Source organism: Lipophrys pholis (assembly GCF_963383615.2).
Source record: "Lipophrys pholis genome assembly, chromosome: 14".
NCBI classification, from domain to species: Eukaryota; Metazoa; Chordata; class Actinopteri; order Blenniiformes; family Blenniidae; genus Lipophrys; species Lipophrys pholis.
The window spans coordinates 13,411,236-13,427,614 of NC_137633.1; positions in this window are offsets into that span (position 1 = coordinate 13,411,236).

Below are 16,379 nucleotides of genomic sequence, written 5' to 3' on the forward strand. Positions count from 1 at the left end.
GACACAAGATTGAGAATTTGGCGTGTAGGTATTAAAACCTGTAGACCATCATGCTTTTGGAGCGTAAGAATATAAAGATATTGAGGATTTTGGAGCAGAAGTGTAAATATGAGTTTCAAAGGGTTCATTCTGTCTCCTTCCTCCAGACGTTGCAACTGTGTGCACGTCCACCGGGTAAAACGCTCAAATTTTTTCCACATATCTGAACTACTGTTGCATTTATGTGCCTGGGAAATTTACCAAGTTTCAAAGAGTATGAAGCAAACATGTTAAACTGCCTTTAATGCATCTATTGAGAAGGTTACTGCTGTTGTGAGAGTGCCATCAGCTTCCACTGTCATGTTTTGACAAATTGTAATGCGCTAGTAGTGTTTTGACACATATACGCTTGTCTGCAGTAGTTATGGGCCTCTGATCTCTTTTCCCTTTCTGCTGGAGATAGGAAAAGGTGAAAACAAGTTTGAGAAAATCTTTTTTTTAGATCAAGTTAGAAATCTGTGATCTACTCAAGAAATTGCAGTCAAAAATGAAGGACCCAAATGTTACAAACGCTCACATGAAGACACGTGCAAATATTTACTCAGGTTGTAATGCATTAAAAATATCACTAATAGCAGAAATGTTATTGATTTCTTCCCATTTATCTTTGTTTTATTGATTTTGTGTGCTTTGACTTGACCACTTGCAGTAGCTGATTAGAAACCAGACAGTACAAACACGTCCGACAGCGTCGGTTAAATATTTACACTTTGCTTGGCTTGGAGCGGGGGCTCCCTCATCCATCTCAATAAGCAATCAGAAGAGCACAATTGAGCCTTTGTTCACTGGGGTCCACAACTCCGGCAGCCCACAGTCAGTAAATCTCTGCCCTGCAGTCCTGAACGCGTCTCCCATCCACTGAACCCGGCACAGCAGCCTCCATCCTCACTGTACATCAACCCGCTTTTCACTGAAAAACGTCAAATAGCTCGTGACACTGTAATTTAGCACCTGCTGACAGCCTCTCGGTTGTTCGTTACTTTCCCGCTGGTGCCTCCAAATCTCTGGATGTGTGAAGGTTTTCTTCTCATTAGTTCCTATATTTGACAGTCCTGTTTTATTTCAGTGCCACTGGGCCTATTAAAGCTGAGATGAGTCCTCAGAGACGTTTTTTAATATCTTTTTGGAGCCTAAATGGCTCCACACCAAGGCAAACATGGGATGTGTAGTTGTTAGATCAAGACTCGTTTGTCAGTTTTTAGGAACTCAGTGGGTCTCTCGTCTCGCCTCGGTGTGAATTTGGCCCGGAGTCAAATCCTCCACACATCTGTAAGCATTTTCAAACGAAGCAGCTCGAAGCCTGCTTTCTTTTCCATTTCTCGGCCTTTTTAGAGTTTAGAGTAGGTGGACACAAGCTGAGCTGCATCATCAGGCTTCAACTTGGACAAATTACAGCTCGTTGACCAGCGCAACACTTGGTGATTATTTCCAAAGCCTGTAACAGTGAGGCTTCGCAACGTGATGAAACGTCAAGCTCCCGGTCCTTATTTCCTTTCGAGATTTGAGTCAAAGTAGCTGTGGAAGTTTACGATAATCAAAAGATACATGATGAAATCGCAGCTCAACATTGGGACTTGTCCACCCAATGGATGGACTTTGTACATAAAACTTCAACCAGTAACAGTTTGTTCATTCAGTAATTCTAGTAAGTCAACATTTGGGTATCTTTTCCATATATACTTTATACAGAGTACTTTTCCTTGGCTTTAGTAGTTCCAAAAGCACTTGCCATTATTATTCCTTCCACTCATTCACACACACACACCACTGATGACAGCTGCCATGCAAAGCACTCAATCCAGTCTTACTTGAGGACACTTGAACCTCCAACCTTACCCGCCCTGTTTTCGACCCGGGACTCGCCGGGCAGCTTGTGGATCCCCGGGAAGACCTGAAGGGGCACAGGGACGTTTCAGGTTCTTCGCTCTTCATATTGTCATCATGACCTCATGTGGACAAAGCAACAAAGAAGATGAATGAATGGAAGGATCTCATTCATGACCCACTGGCTCAGCCTCTCTCAATCAACAGTAGACCTGAGAAACCTGTTTATTTAAAAAGTTTTGTTAGTGCGAGAGTGTTTTAATGTGATGACTGGGCCAATCAGAGACTGAGGCAGGTCTGCAGCCGACTCTGGCAGCTGGAAAATAATTGATTGTAGCTGTCTTAGTAAAGGTCTAGCTGCAAAGAATAACATCCACATAAACTTCCTCAAGGTCAGCGGGTCTGGAGGGTGCAGCCAGCTCTCCCTGTCCGGCGCTCCTGACAGGACATTTTCATCACACAGTGGTTTCCCTTTGATTCTTTTAAAAGCTTCATGGCTGGTTTCAGTCTCAGCTCAAACTGCATTTAAATCCCGAAGTCTGTAAGAGATCATCAACCAAAACTGCTTTGAATGGTCACATTTTGATCCAGTCATTGCCTCAGAAATCCCACTTTAGAGGCATCAGCACACTAATGATCCACAAAATTACACGTTTGTGCTCTCTCTCTGGTGAAGAGAGGCAGCAGTGACCAGTGGAGGTCTGTAAATCTTAACCAGGCTTTTCATCATGGTCAGTCATTAACTGAAGTAGGTTGGATGATTAAGAAGTTATAACGTAATGGTTTAATACGCGTATAATAAAAGATATGGCAATAATCTCAGTGGTGGATTCATATATAACCACGAATCTGAAAATCAGTGAAGGAATGGAGTAATTTGAGCATTTTAACAGCTTTACAGCTCAGCTGTGTAATCAGGAACTCGTGTTGTATTAGTGATTAAATCAATCAGATTTCACTAAACAGGTGGCTTGATCTCAAATGAGAAAAAAAATGTACTCTGCTTCTCTGAATTAATGAGATATGTATTTCATTCATACTCAGAGATCACTAGGACATTGGGAGGTTTTGTAATGAAAACAGCGATAGAGCCACACTGCAAGAGTTTGTTATTCCAACTTCAAAAACGGGACCCTCCCGCCTGGTGGTGATCCAAATGTCTGGCTGCATGAATGCACCATTAATGCCTTACTCGCAAAAATGTGAAGAAAAAAAAAATCTAAATTATTTCTCATTATTAATGGCAAAACGGCATTTGCGATAGTCTGATATATGGAATGTTGCTATTATGAAGAATCAAGTCTGTATGTAAGCTGAATAAATATCTATATAAAGATCTCCAGCAACCTTTCTTATGAGCTATTAACGGAGCCCCATTTAAAACAAGTATTTCTCCCCCCATTGCCCCTTTTTGATGCAAAGTTTGGTTGATTTAATAACAAAACAATTCCAAAACAAAGTTGAATTTCCAAGAAAAGTATCTTGTTAATTCTTGCACAACAGTGGAGGCACCGGATATCCTGCAGGGACATTGTGACTGTCCCAGTGGTCAATATACAAACACCATGATTTGAAATTCAAATTACTCAGGGACTTTGTCATAAGCAGCCTTTCACAGTATTCCGTACCTTGAAATAGCTCTAGATTTAAGAAAGTTGATGACTCTGACAGGCCAATAAACTTTCCCATGTACCACTTTTAGATCGGTGGATCTGAATGATTGAATCATGGCGATACAACCGTGAACTTTCTTTATTGGCAAATGAAAGGGTTTGCTGAGTGAATGGAAAAGTGAAAACAAGTGAGATCTGATGATATTTATACTTCACCATGTTCAGAGAGCCAACCAGCCTTTTCCTTAGGACCGAATCTGTGAAGAGCAGTCAAAATACAGTCAGAAGGTCATAAATCATCCAGTGCTAATGTCTGTTTATCTGCATTTCCACAGTCTCACACGAAACCACTCCCACAACTGCAGAATATTACTGTGGTGGTCTGTGAACAGTTTATACACCAATGAGTGCAACACAGAAGTTGGATTATGCAAAAAACAGATTCTATAGCAATACCAGATTGGATCATTTTGTTTTGACAGTTTGTTTCTGTGTCCCATGTGTCTCTTTCCAGATTCATAAACAAAGATCCGAACACGGTGGCCTTTATGTAACAGCGTTGAAGAATTTATGGAAAGTCGAAACTGCTGGAGATAGACTGTATTTTGCTCGCCGCTGCCAGATTTATCTCCACAAGTATGGCAGGTGGCCATGTTTGTGGTCCTCTGTTGTTCTGTTTGGCCCATTAAAGATGGCTGTAATATGAGTCCGGTAAATCAGCAGAGGGTAGGAGCTGTGTGACGCGATCCTCTAATCCGCCTATAAAGTACATGAGAACTATAGTTTTCCAGTAAAATGCCTCGTCCCAGACTATGTTTACTTTGTTGTCAAGACTCAAATTTGCAGCAGACAGTAGACAGGCCGGCATGACTCGACCTCCAGAAAACCATTCATTCAGCCACTTCTTGTTAAAGAAAGCGCCCCCCGTTTTCATAATTGGTGCTCCAGATTTTGTAATTACCCCGTGTGATGTGGTTCATCCCGGGCAGGTCAGCGCGGCCTCTGTGTGAGCTGAGGCTCCTCGAGAGGATCTGAGCGCCGAGCACCAGATACTCCGACTCTGTTTTGAAGTGCATGGAGACGTAGATGGATTCTGACAAAGCTGGGCGAGCTAATGGATCCATCGTGGCGTGTTTCTGGGCCTCTGCTTTGTCCAGGAAAGTTTGACGGTGCTACATGTGTGCTCACTTTCATCCAGGAGCTCTATTGAACCAATGTTTTCTATTTGAACCGCATTGTTTGAGAAACTATCGAAGCTTAATCTGGTAAGGAAGAAGAAATATATAAATATATTCACACTTCATTCATTCAGAATGTGTTCTGCTAATGTTAGAATGATACATCATGTCCTCCCGAGACCCAAAAGAAAAAAAATCTTAGAGCAAAAGGTAAAAATGAAAACATATCATATGAAAGGTTGGGATTACAAACAGTAGTTTATTCTCATTTATGGTAACACTGATGAAATTACCAAGAAATTCAGCAAGAAGTAGCTGCCGCTTGGAAAATATTACATGTTGTGGATTCACTGGGACGTACGGTGGTGTAGTGGTTAGCACTTTAGCCTCACAGTGTAAGAATCACTGGTTCATTTCTGTGTGGACTTTGCAGGGTCCTCCTGTTTATTCAGAGGAATTCCTACCAGACACCAAATACATGCATGTTAGGTTGTGTTAATTAATGTATCTAAATTGTCCAATCTTCTGCAGATTCAAACGTATTTAAAAATGCAAATTACCACTGTTGCCATGGAGTAGTACGTATACAGTTATGTAAATACACTTCTGGGAATTGTAACAAAGGTGTGCGGATGTAAAATTGCTCTAGAATTTGGTCATTTGTGATGATTTTTAGCATCTGGTGTGTTTGTACAGCTTTCGCAAGAAAGACTCAGCCATAAAGTGAACATAATGCAGTTGTTTTGCAAGTGTTTATGTGTGTGACGCTTCTGCAAATAAATGGTGCTAAAAATAAAGGTGTCTGACTAGTCTTTTGTCCATGAAGTGGTTCTTTACCAGAGGAAAATAATTAAATGGGCCTTGTTTTAATTGTTTATATTGTAATTATTATCATTATATAAAGTCAAAAAAAAAAACATTTCCTTTGGAAAAAAAATCAGTGTGTGATAATTCGCAATTTTTTCCAAGTACAGAGGGAGATCAAGACCCTCATTTCTCCTTTGTAGTTTCCCACTTTTCCCGTCATTCTTCCTAAATCAAACATCTGCTCAAATGTCCAGGTTCTAGTCATCTAATCTCATTATGTCCATTAGCCTTCAGGTTTATATTATTTGTGTTGGAAAACAAGACAAAGACACGATTGTTTCAGCTTAATTTGGAAATTCAACAGAAGCTTTAAAAAAAAAAAGTCTTTGCCACTGCTGCGATGCAGTAAAACAGCTCATAAAACACACAGGACTTCAACATGACAATTATGGAGGAACTGATTAGTCATGCTCATCACACACCCACTCAGAGACATTTTCCTGAACACTGCAGCGTTCGGCTTATAAGGCCAGCCACTTTCTTTCCTGTTGTAGGGAACCGTTAAATTCTTGTGGCTTTCCTTGATCACTTTATTTCAGAGCCAAATGAAATAAAGTTTCTCGCGGTGCAAGGAAGTTGGCAGTACTATAAACTGTGTGTAATCCCACGGCGGTGAACAATCAAGCAGTAGAAGGTTTTTTGTTTTGTTTTTTCTATAATGTGCAGGAATATTTAGCCAGGTTTGAATTTGGAGTGTAACAAAGGCCTGTCAGACTTTGGGGTTTTTAATAAAGCACCTCTGAGAAGAATAAACCAGAGCAGTTTCATAACTGTAGTGTCAGGATGAAGACATGTTTTAACAGAACAGAGTTCATCCAAATCATACAAAAGTGAGAAATGTTCAAAATAGCTTGGAATGCTGCTCGTCTGAGAAACCCATGTCGCCGTGGCAACCGCCTCCCGATAACACAAACAGGCCACGATTCCCTTGCCAGACATATAAAAGGAGAGTGTGTGTGTGGGGGGGTTCCCAAGTGGAGGGCTCTGGCCGGTCCCCCGAGGTGGCCTTCCAGTATGTGGGAACACTCGGTGACCACTGTAGAAGTCTGTGGAATAATACGCGAGCAGCAGCTGGGGTATTTGCAGGGTATGTGTGCAGAGTTATGATCTTATCAGTGCACCCTCCAACCCTCCCCTTTTCTGTTTCATCTGCCCGTCTTTTGATTTGGTGGTCAGATTGGCAGGAAGTGCAGATGTATGACAAGTTTAAGACCATATTTGATCATGTTAGTGGGTGTTGTAAATGTATTGCAATTATTTGGTGATATACTGAAACACTGAAATAAGACAGTTCTGCTTTGTTCCAACCCATTCCTGCTTTATGTTACTCAAGCATGACATGATTTACTAAGGTTCTGCAACAAGCATGCTAAGTTGCACACTCACAAATAATTTGCGCTTTCAGTTTGCACACATAAGAATAACAGCATCAAATTTATTCATATGAGAGTTTTTAACCTATTTGGCCCTATTTGGAGAGCTGAGAGTAAAATGTGGACTTGAAGGTGTTGGTGGCGGAAATGATCAAATATATCCTGAAGTTTAGAAACAACACAGGACATATCTTCCAACAAAGTCTGCAAAAAAAAAAAAAAAAGCCGTGGAGAGCCAGTTGAAGAAATGCCTCTCATCACAATAGGTGAAGTAAGGAGGAAGAGAGCTGTGGCCTGAAAAGGCAGCAGCAGGAAAGTGTTTCCAACAAATAAATGGTCTAAAAGAGAAGCTGACTCCGCATGTCTGTGCCTGGAAAATCGGTGCATTGCTGTGAGGCTCTGTTTAGGTCAGTCTTGGATGTAATTCACAAATAAAGATAATCTAAAGTTACTTTAGTTAGATGAAACTTCAAATGATGGTGCGTGCACCTTGTTTTGGTCTTCTTGAATTCATCAGTTGCCATTTCAATCAAATATATGAGCACTACCGCTGCACTCTCCTGCAAGGTGGAAGCACTTTTGATCTGAATCCAGAACTTGGCGTGACACTGGTTCTTAAAACAACCGAAAACCATGGGTGCGAATGGGAATTAAACAAGTGATGGCAATTTTTGTAAATAATAACATTAATCATTACTTCTATCCTACATACTTTACCTGGAATGACATCATCAATGTAAGTCTGTGCTTTAATCTGAGAGCATTGTCTTCTTCTACTTCCAGGGATTCTTAAAACATAAATTAGTTTCACAACATTGTTGGTATTTAAAGTAATTTTGAAACATTGTGTCCGGAAATGAATAATAACAAATTTGCTTTGTATGATATCAGACGAGATTGAACTTTAATGTATTATATTGTATAATGACAAGCGTAGTATCATGCTGTATCGTTTAACAAAGTATCATGTCTTAAAGCCACATAACGTCATATAAGGTTGAATGTAACTGTGCACTCTGGGAGCTGGACCAGGAAAATGACCAGTTGGGGACTTCCGATTTCACAGTTTACTGCTTAGTTACTGAAAAATACACACGTATACATGAAGCTCTCTGAATTTCCCCATTTTCGTAGTGGGACGCTTGATAGCATTCAGATGTGGGAACTTTCCCGCTTCCCAGTTCGCCATGAATGTACCCATACTGTATAGTATGATGATGATTTATTTTACACAGGTAGATGACAAACATACCAATATAAAAACACACGAGCGCACAGGTAGACTGGTATGCATTAAGGAGCATAAAGTATTGTATCACACGGTATTGCAATCTGTTTTGTGTTGTATCATTAAGGTATGTTAGTTCATGACACATGAGAAAGCAGGATGGTCCGCTTGTTCCACAGGACGCAGCTTCCCTCTGAGTCGCCGACAGTGGGTGTAACTTGACGACGATCTCGTGTGAGGAGGGGCGAGCACAGTTTGACAGCTCGCGGCCGATTTCTCTTGTCCTCGCCCATCTTTCGACCTCTCGTCTCAGCTCATTGACATTCTCGTCCGACCACAGAGACTGGCTCAGAGCCCCTCCTGGCTTGTTTTCCATCTCGGCCTGGCCGAGTACACACTGGCTCCTTTGTGCACGGAGAGGCTGCGCCCGTTTTACCTGCTCCTCAACAATGGCCGAAGCTGCCGTGACGTCGGTGGGAGCAGATGCGTGGGGATGCTCTCGCTGGGTCAGAAAGTGGAAACGAGAAGAATGTTTTCTTCTCTGTGGCTGATTTTTTTTTTTTATACATTTTTTGGAGCATGTCTGTGTGCACAGTGGCTCCAGGCCCAACATTAGCTCATTGTTTTTGTATCTGAGCTCAATTACAGATAAGAGTTAGGTGGAGCGCTCCTGCATTCACGGATAAATCATCGCGCATGTTGAAAGAATGATGAACGATCACTGTGGTTTTCATTACTTTTCTTACTACTTTATATTTATTTATATGGTGTATTTACATATTTATGTACTCGGTTTTGAATGTATTTGTACCTTTACGTTTACCTTTGGGTGTACCTGCAAATGTGTACATACTGTGTGTGTTTGCAGATTTCATTGTATATATGTTGTAATGTATGCGCATATCTATGTATTTCGATGACTGTTGATGTATTTTTACGGTTGTCTTTACATGTTTTACCTGTAGTGAGTGACCAATGTAATCTTACACTTTGAAGTCAATTTACACTCAATTAATTCTACGTGTATTCCATTTATTATATATTTTGGAAACTTTTATTCTTCAAATGTACGCACACACTCAGGCCCACATAAGGAGAAACACTGCACTCAGAAAGGCCCCACATTGGACCTGAACCGGGGAGCTTACTGTGAGGCTGAGCTGATACTCAAGTGTTACGGCCAGGTTTTTGTATTTCAATGGCCTCTAAATCGATGACTGAAGTTTTGCCTGAATCCCATTTATATCCAATTGTGGTCTTAATGACCAGAGCTGTCAGGGAATCCGGGGGTCCGGGTTTGTCTTTGCTTTATGTTTCATGTTGTTCTGGGCTGTGATTGGCCTCTTGTCTCGGGCGATCGTCTGACCTGTCCTCATGTCCTGCAGCTCCCTTGATCCTTGATAATGCTGAGCAGTGTGTGGTTAGCCTGCACACTCCCTGGCGTCTAAATGTTTGGTCCACAGTCTTGTCAGTGCCACTTCGTCTCTTTTGTTACGTCAGAGTCTCGTTCCAGCTTTTGCTCTCGTTTCCTTTGTTTCATGACCTCGCCTGCTCTCCACCACGTCATTTGGAAAACCACTCATACGACTGATTCACCTGTTGCGAAACTTTGCTGCCTGGTTCTTGAATAAACTGTATAACACACGCCCGAGTCGGGCACTAAGCCATGTCTAGGACGTTTAAGCTTTGTCAGAAATGCATGCTGGATTATGATGTAGACAGAAAAGATGGTTTGTGCTTTCAGTTTGCACGAGTTTCATGGGTGACCACACCATGAGGAAACGGGAGTCATCAGCAGTCTGTTTTGTGTGCATTAGGCCTGTTGACACAAGAACGATCTGCTGGAAAAGGTATTGTTTCCGCGTTTGTTTGCTTGAGTCTGCTATTGAGTGACTTGATGGAGCGCCGAGTCCGCGCAAGCACGAAATGAAATTTGTTTTGTTGAGGAAGCGTCTGAACAGGTGAACAGATGATCCGTCACAAAACAAGAGCAACAGTAGAGATTCTGAAAGATTTGAAGAAAAAAGAAATCCAAAAATGTCTGATTATAAAGTCCACAAATGAAAGTCGTGGCGAGCCCGATGATGAAATGACACACCTGACTTTCGTCATTAATCTCTTTGAATGAACTCGTCCCTCAAACATACGCCTGATATTCACTATTTTGAAGGCAAACGCTCCTATTGTGTGAACACTCTGTTGTAGCAGCCCACCAACAATCCTCAGATCCCAGCAGACCTTTCTGTTCTCTCTCCGTGCTTTGGCTTCCTCTCGGCTTCCCGGCTTGCCAAACAGACATATTAAAATCACCCTAAAAGCTGAATAAACCGCCAGCTCTCGTCTTGAAATACATGGATGCCTCCGAGCTTTCCCTATTACTTCACGGACCTATTTCCATCCCTCTTTGAGCCCCGTGGATAACTTTCCTGTAGATGGCGAAGGTATGCATGCCTACTGAATTAAATCTGCACAGTGGAAATCTGCAGAAAAACAGGAAAAGGTGACAAAAGAGGGAAAGAGTCAGGACAGGCGCACAATCACTCTAACAGCTGCTTCCCGCCTGTCTGAAGGGCGTGGCCGAGCATTATGTAACAGATCTGACATCAGTACACACACACAAGCACATTTTGAAGGGGAGATGCTTGACGTGTTGCAGAACGGACAGACATGAAGGTCAGAAGTTTAGAGCTGCTCAAGCATCCTTGTCTCAACTCTTTTTTCTTTTTTTTTTTCCTAATCTCAGCCTTACTTTTATCTGTTCTGTCTTTCATGAGGACTTCCAACTGACCCGATAAATGACAGCACAAAGCCGCGCTGTTGCTCTTGGATTTGCAACCAAAGAGCCTGCCTTTTCTGAACTAATCTATGTTATGTTTTTGGCAGCACAAACAAGAGGGCGAGTCCAAGTAAAGCATGTCCCTTGTGTCAATGCCACATGTCCGTCACCCCCCCCCCCCTACCATGTACTGTAGGTGTGAGATAACCTGGAAGCAAATCCGGTCTCCTCGGGTTTGAAATATCTGTGAGCGTGGAGCTCCGTTTACCAGAAGCATGATAAAAATCCCTTCATCGTGGGCAAGACCAGCCCGGAGGGACCGGTGGGAGCGACGGATACAGGGGGATACTGGAGGTTACAGAGTGTAGCAGACAAGAGGAAGGAGGGGGGTCTTGGCTTCAGTCCTAGACGGTGGCAGCTTGCCATGGTTTCATGTCTCTCTGCTGCTGCTCTTGTCAGTTTGAGGCAGCAGTCGGCCCACCTGTGCTGAGCGATTGTTCTTGCGGTGTGGCCTGGGGGCAGAAACACACAGGGGGGGGGTCCTGGTTTTGGGCCACCGGGGTAGCAAGGAGGTTGTGGGACAGGGGTCTATAGGTTTGGACCATGCAAACCTAGAGAGCTGTTTTTAGCACTTCAATATCAATATCAATTAAATAACTTAAATAACTAAACCCGTTTCTGTTTTGTTTTGTTTTGACAACAATTTTAAGCTTTTTTAATACATTTTTGTTGATTTAGCGGTTTTAGCCATTTTGACTCTTTTAGTTTGGCTATTCCACACGTCTTTCTTTACTGTTTCAAGTCATTTTTTGTTGTTTTAGTTGTTTTAGCTTTTCCAACCATATGAAGTAGTTTAACCATTTTATCCCCCCCCCCCTTTTTTTTAACTAACTTTGCTATTTTAACTGTTTTTATTTTTTTAAACCTATTTAAGCTGTTTTAATAAAAAATAAAAAAGTTATAGCCATGTTAGCAGTTTTATCATATTTAGACAGATTTTACAAACAAGAGACTTTGAAGAAATTTTGGTTGTTTTAGTTGCTTTTAGACCATTTTTTCGTTGTTTCACATAGTTTAACATTTTTAACCAGTCTTTGATTCCTTAAGATATTTCACAGTTTTAGCCAATTTTATGTGAATGAGATTTATTTTATTTAATTTCTTTTAAGAAATGTTAGCAATTTAAGCCATTTAACATTTTGTTAACCAGGAGGAGGTTCTTTAAGCGATCTTTATCACACTTCCGATGGATGCCTGAGGGAGGACGTAAAGAGCCGGTGGAGGGAGAGGCCGACTTGTTCTGCTGCAATTGAAACTCTCACATCTGCTTCTCAGACCACTGCTGCTGCACAGGGCGAGTACAAAAGCAGCTTTTCCCACCAGTGTTGAGAAAACCATCAGAGACGTCGGAGGGACGGTGGATACAGATGGCACTGTCAGTGTGATGAGTGGGACAGTGCTTATAAAGCCCTCGACGCCTTTTACTAATACTCAGGATCTGATGTAACTGTACTGTTAAAACCAGACTTAGTCCTTATTGAAAACCCAGGCCCGGGTGTGATTTATATTATTAGGTGTGCTCCTCCCCTCAGATGCCTGGATGAATTAAAGAGTCTTGGCCCGAGCGAGAGCTTGCTGGTAAAATCATAACCATAACTGCAATGCAAATTTATTATCTTAAGCTTTTCCCTGTGATCACAGCTGATCAGCGAGAATTTAGAAATGTGGAATCTAATTAACAAAAGGGCGCCTCAATAATTCATTCAGCCGCTCTAAATGACTGGAAAACAAAACTCGGACTCCCAGGCGGTCTGGGACTGAAGTTAATCTAACCTGGGTGTGATCCAGAGCACAGAATGCCCCGCACAGCTGTTTTATATCATCAGAGGCAAAATGACACTTTACTTATGAAAGAGATGGAAAACATCCACTGGAGCTCAACAAATTCATTTAATATACATAAAAACTGATTTATTTTCTAATTGGTCTCTTCAATTTTAAAAACAAAAGTAGAGTTACACGGAAAGTTTTGTCTTGACCTTTTTCATTCTTTATTTATTTTTTGATTTTTTTTTATAGCAAAAATTTTCTTTTTTTTGTAATGAAGTGAAAAAAAAATCCCAATTTTCCCCTTGAAAATTCTCTTAAAACGTGTCAAAAAGTTTCAGTAGTAGATTGTCTACACACTTTTGATTATCTCCATCCTACTATTCATTATGTTATCTGTGCTGTGAGTGCCCTTTAGATGACTTACTAGCACAATCTCTATGACCAAAAGAGCCATTTTTGCAGACTACTTGCCAAAGAAATCAGCTTGGAGCTGCAGAAATATGCTTAATATTTAAAATGATGATGATAACACAGCTTATAGAATTCCCTCGTGTAAATGTGTGTTATATTTACCAAAACTGTAGTCTAGGTTGCATTGGTGGAATTTAAAAATGAAAACTGAAAACCTCTTGCATTCCATCATTGTAATAACAGTTTTTGGAGGAGGAGCACCCCTTTGATTCCCAGACTGACCCATTCCCTCTGACGACAACAGGAAATAGTTTTAGTAACAATAATATCAACTTTTATCCACAGTCACTTACAATACATTAGCAAGATTAGTTTGGTTTAATAGTGCATTCAGTCAATCGTTATCTTTTGCATTACCATTATCTGGAGCTGTTATCTTAACTGTTACTATTTCTCTCAGCTCCTGTTTACTGTGTGTTACCCCAAAGTTTTCTATTGCCCCGTTCCTTCAACATGGCTGCTTCGGTCAGTCTACAGAAGCCTCTGGACATCTGTTAGATGGGTTGAGTCGATGGAAGTATGCAGGATCTATTTAGGGAATAACATTCGATGGTGGAAATATTGTTTTATGATGTGAGACAAAGTCCCACTCCCTTCAATGAAAAAGGAAATGAGTCAAAGGAAAAGAAAGAGCCTGGGAGGGTTTGATAGCCACCTCATTGGAAAAAACATGTCGGAAAAGAATTCACCTTGAAAGCAGATCTTCTCGTACCTGACACCTCTAATGTAGAGCCACTTTACATACGGAGTCCCTCCCCATGTTGAGTCCAGACTGAGGATTCATCAGCAGTCTGCGGCTCAGACAAACACACATGATGGTGTTTCTCAGCCGTCTGAGCTTCATGACGACGGCAGATCTGCAGCGACACGATGTGAGAGCTGGACTCCAAGGAGGTTTTTATTTTCTCATTTTGAACTGGTTTAGCAAAATAAAATGAGCCTATAAATCAAGAGCCAATGAGTATTTCCACAAATTCTAAAGTGTATTTTAGCTCTCGACATGGGACCCGGTGCTACACTTATTTCCAATGCAGAAATATCAACATGAGAAAGTGTTATCGCCACAGTTTTCTTCTCATTTCAATTGGTCCTTTCTTAAATTGCAAACCATCAGAGTTTAGCGTGGGGGTGTCAAAGTTAGGGACCGCAGACCAAAACCAGGATGATCTTGCACGATGTAGAAATTACAAACAAAACTTCTTCTTTCTTTTTTTTAATTAAAGTAATTTCTTGAATTTTAAGTTGCATCAATATTGAAAGTTGTGGTATTTTGACATTTTTCTGTATTTTTCTTAATAAATGTAATCTTTTTCAAGTTCTGTTAAAAGATGTTTTAAATGTGAACGTAGTCGTATGTATTTGAACTAAAACAATACAAAAGTATTTGTCATTGTGGCTATTCAAAGGTTATTCATCGATTGTTATACTGTCATTTTACTGACCTTTGTAGTTCAAATTGTGGCCCTTTGACTGAAATTGATTTGAAACTAAGAGCATCTTCCAAATAATTGATGTTACTGGTTAAAAACAAAACAACAAAAATACATTGATAGTTTTATCAATATGCACGTCGGCACATTCACCAGAGTTGCTTTGTCAGTAACCCGTAAAGAAACGGCAGTTATATCATATTGAAGTCCTACGTGTCTGCCTATAATCACAAGAGATTATTCACTGATTCAGTCACCATCTCATGGCCACGGTCTGCTGTTAGTGACGGGAAAACAATAAAACAGATCACATGTATCTGGTCCAGTGATTCCACATGTATACTGATGTGTGTTTAGCATCCAGGCAACCGCGCGGCCCGCAGGGCGCGGTCAAACAACTGCGTACAAAGATGACTGAATGAGGAGGGAAAAGAAGGCCTTTCTTATTTTCATTTTTATGACTGAAACGATGACATAAGCTCTCTGTGTGTGTGTGTGTGTGTGTGTGTGTGTGTGTGTGTGTGTGTGTGTGTGTGTGTGTGTGTGTGTGTGTGTGTGTGTGTGTGTGTGTGTAACCACGCCTGTAGTACAGTGAAACTCTTTCACACGTGACGTCAGGCTGGTAATGCGGCAGCACGAAGCCGTTCTGCTCGCTGCAGTTCGTCCCGTGTGGAATTGTATACTCAGTGTGGCTTCTCTGACAACTACGATCATTTCAAACACGCACACCTGCTCCTCCCGTATGTTCGTAGATAACAACAAAAAAACACCTTTACCTTAAACCAGTGTAACTTTTTCTTTACTGTGTGGTGTGATAATAGTGTGAGCCGCCATAATGCTGACACTAAAATAAGAGGGACACCTAACATCTATATCAATCCAATAAACTTTGTCCACAATGTTTAGTGAAGCAATGCTGCTCAAACGTTTTTGTGATCGGTAAAGCTCCCTGCTCAAGTTTTTGGATCCAGAAATGTGGCATAAAATCTATGTGACTGACTCTGTGACTTTTAGGTCCCATTTACACGACGTTTCAAGTAAAAACACATCGATTTAACAGTTTTGTCTCAGATATGTTTTGCGTTTACATGGCAACATTTTGAAAATATATAAAAGTTTACCACTTTCTCTTGTGTGAATTTGTCTCCTACCTCGGTGGAGGTTCACGCAGGTGCAACTGGTGAATGAAACAGGATGAAACCTTTAAAACTGAGCCTATGTTTAAATCTTCAGCTTGAATATACCCTCATAGAATGATCTCTGTAAATATTTGATTGTTAATCTACTACCTCTGTGCCATTACGCAATATGTCAAAATGAAGCAGAAAAAAAAATCTTTTTCAATTCGATCAAAGGAGGCGGGTCATAAACTACGAGGACAAAACAAAGCAAGCTGGCAGGTTTGCAAAAGAATATCAGGAGCAAAAAAAAAAAAAAAAAAGGACAAAGAAGGAAATGAACTAGATCACAGACACACAACATTAAGGAGCACAAGTGGAGACCGCACACATGCACAAAGGGAGAGGAGAGACAATGAGGCACAGCTGGCAACAATCACGGTTAATAAAGATGAGACACAAGAATGGGAGTGCTACCAGAGGGCGGACATCCAACGCAGCGCAGAAACAAGAACCGGGGAAAAAAAACTAAAACATGAAACAAGACCCAGAACAACACAGGAGGAACACAATGTGAAAACAAAGAATCAACAACCTCGAGCCTGAACCATCAAAATAAATGACAGTACAGC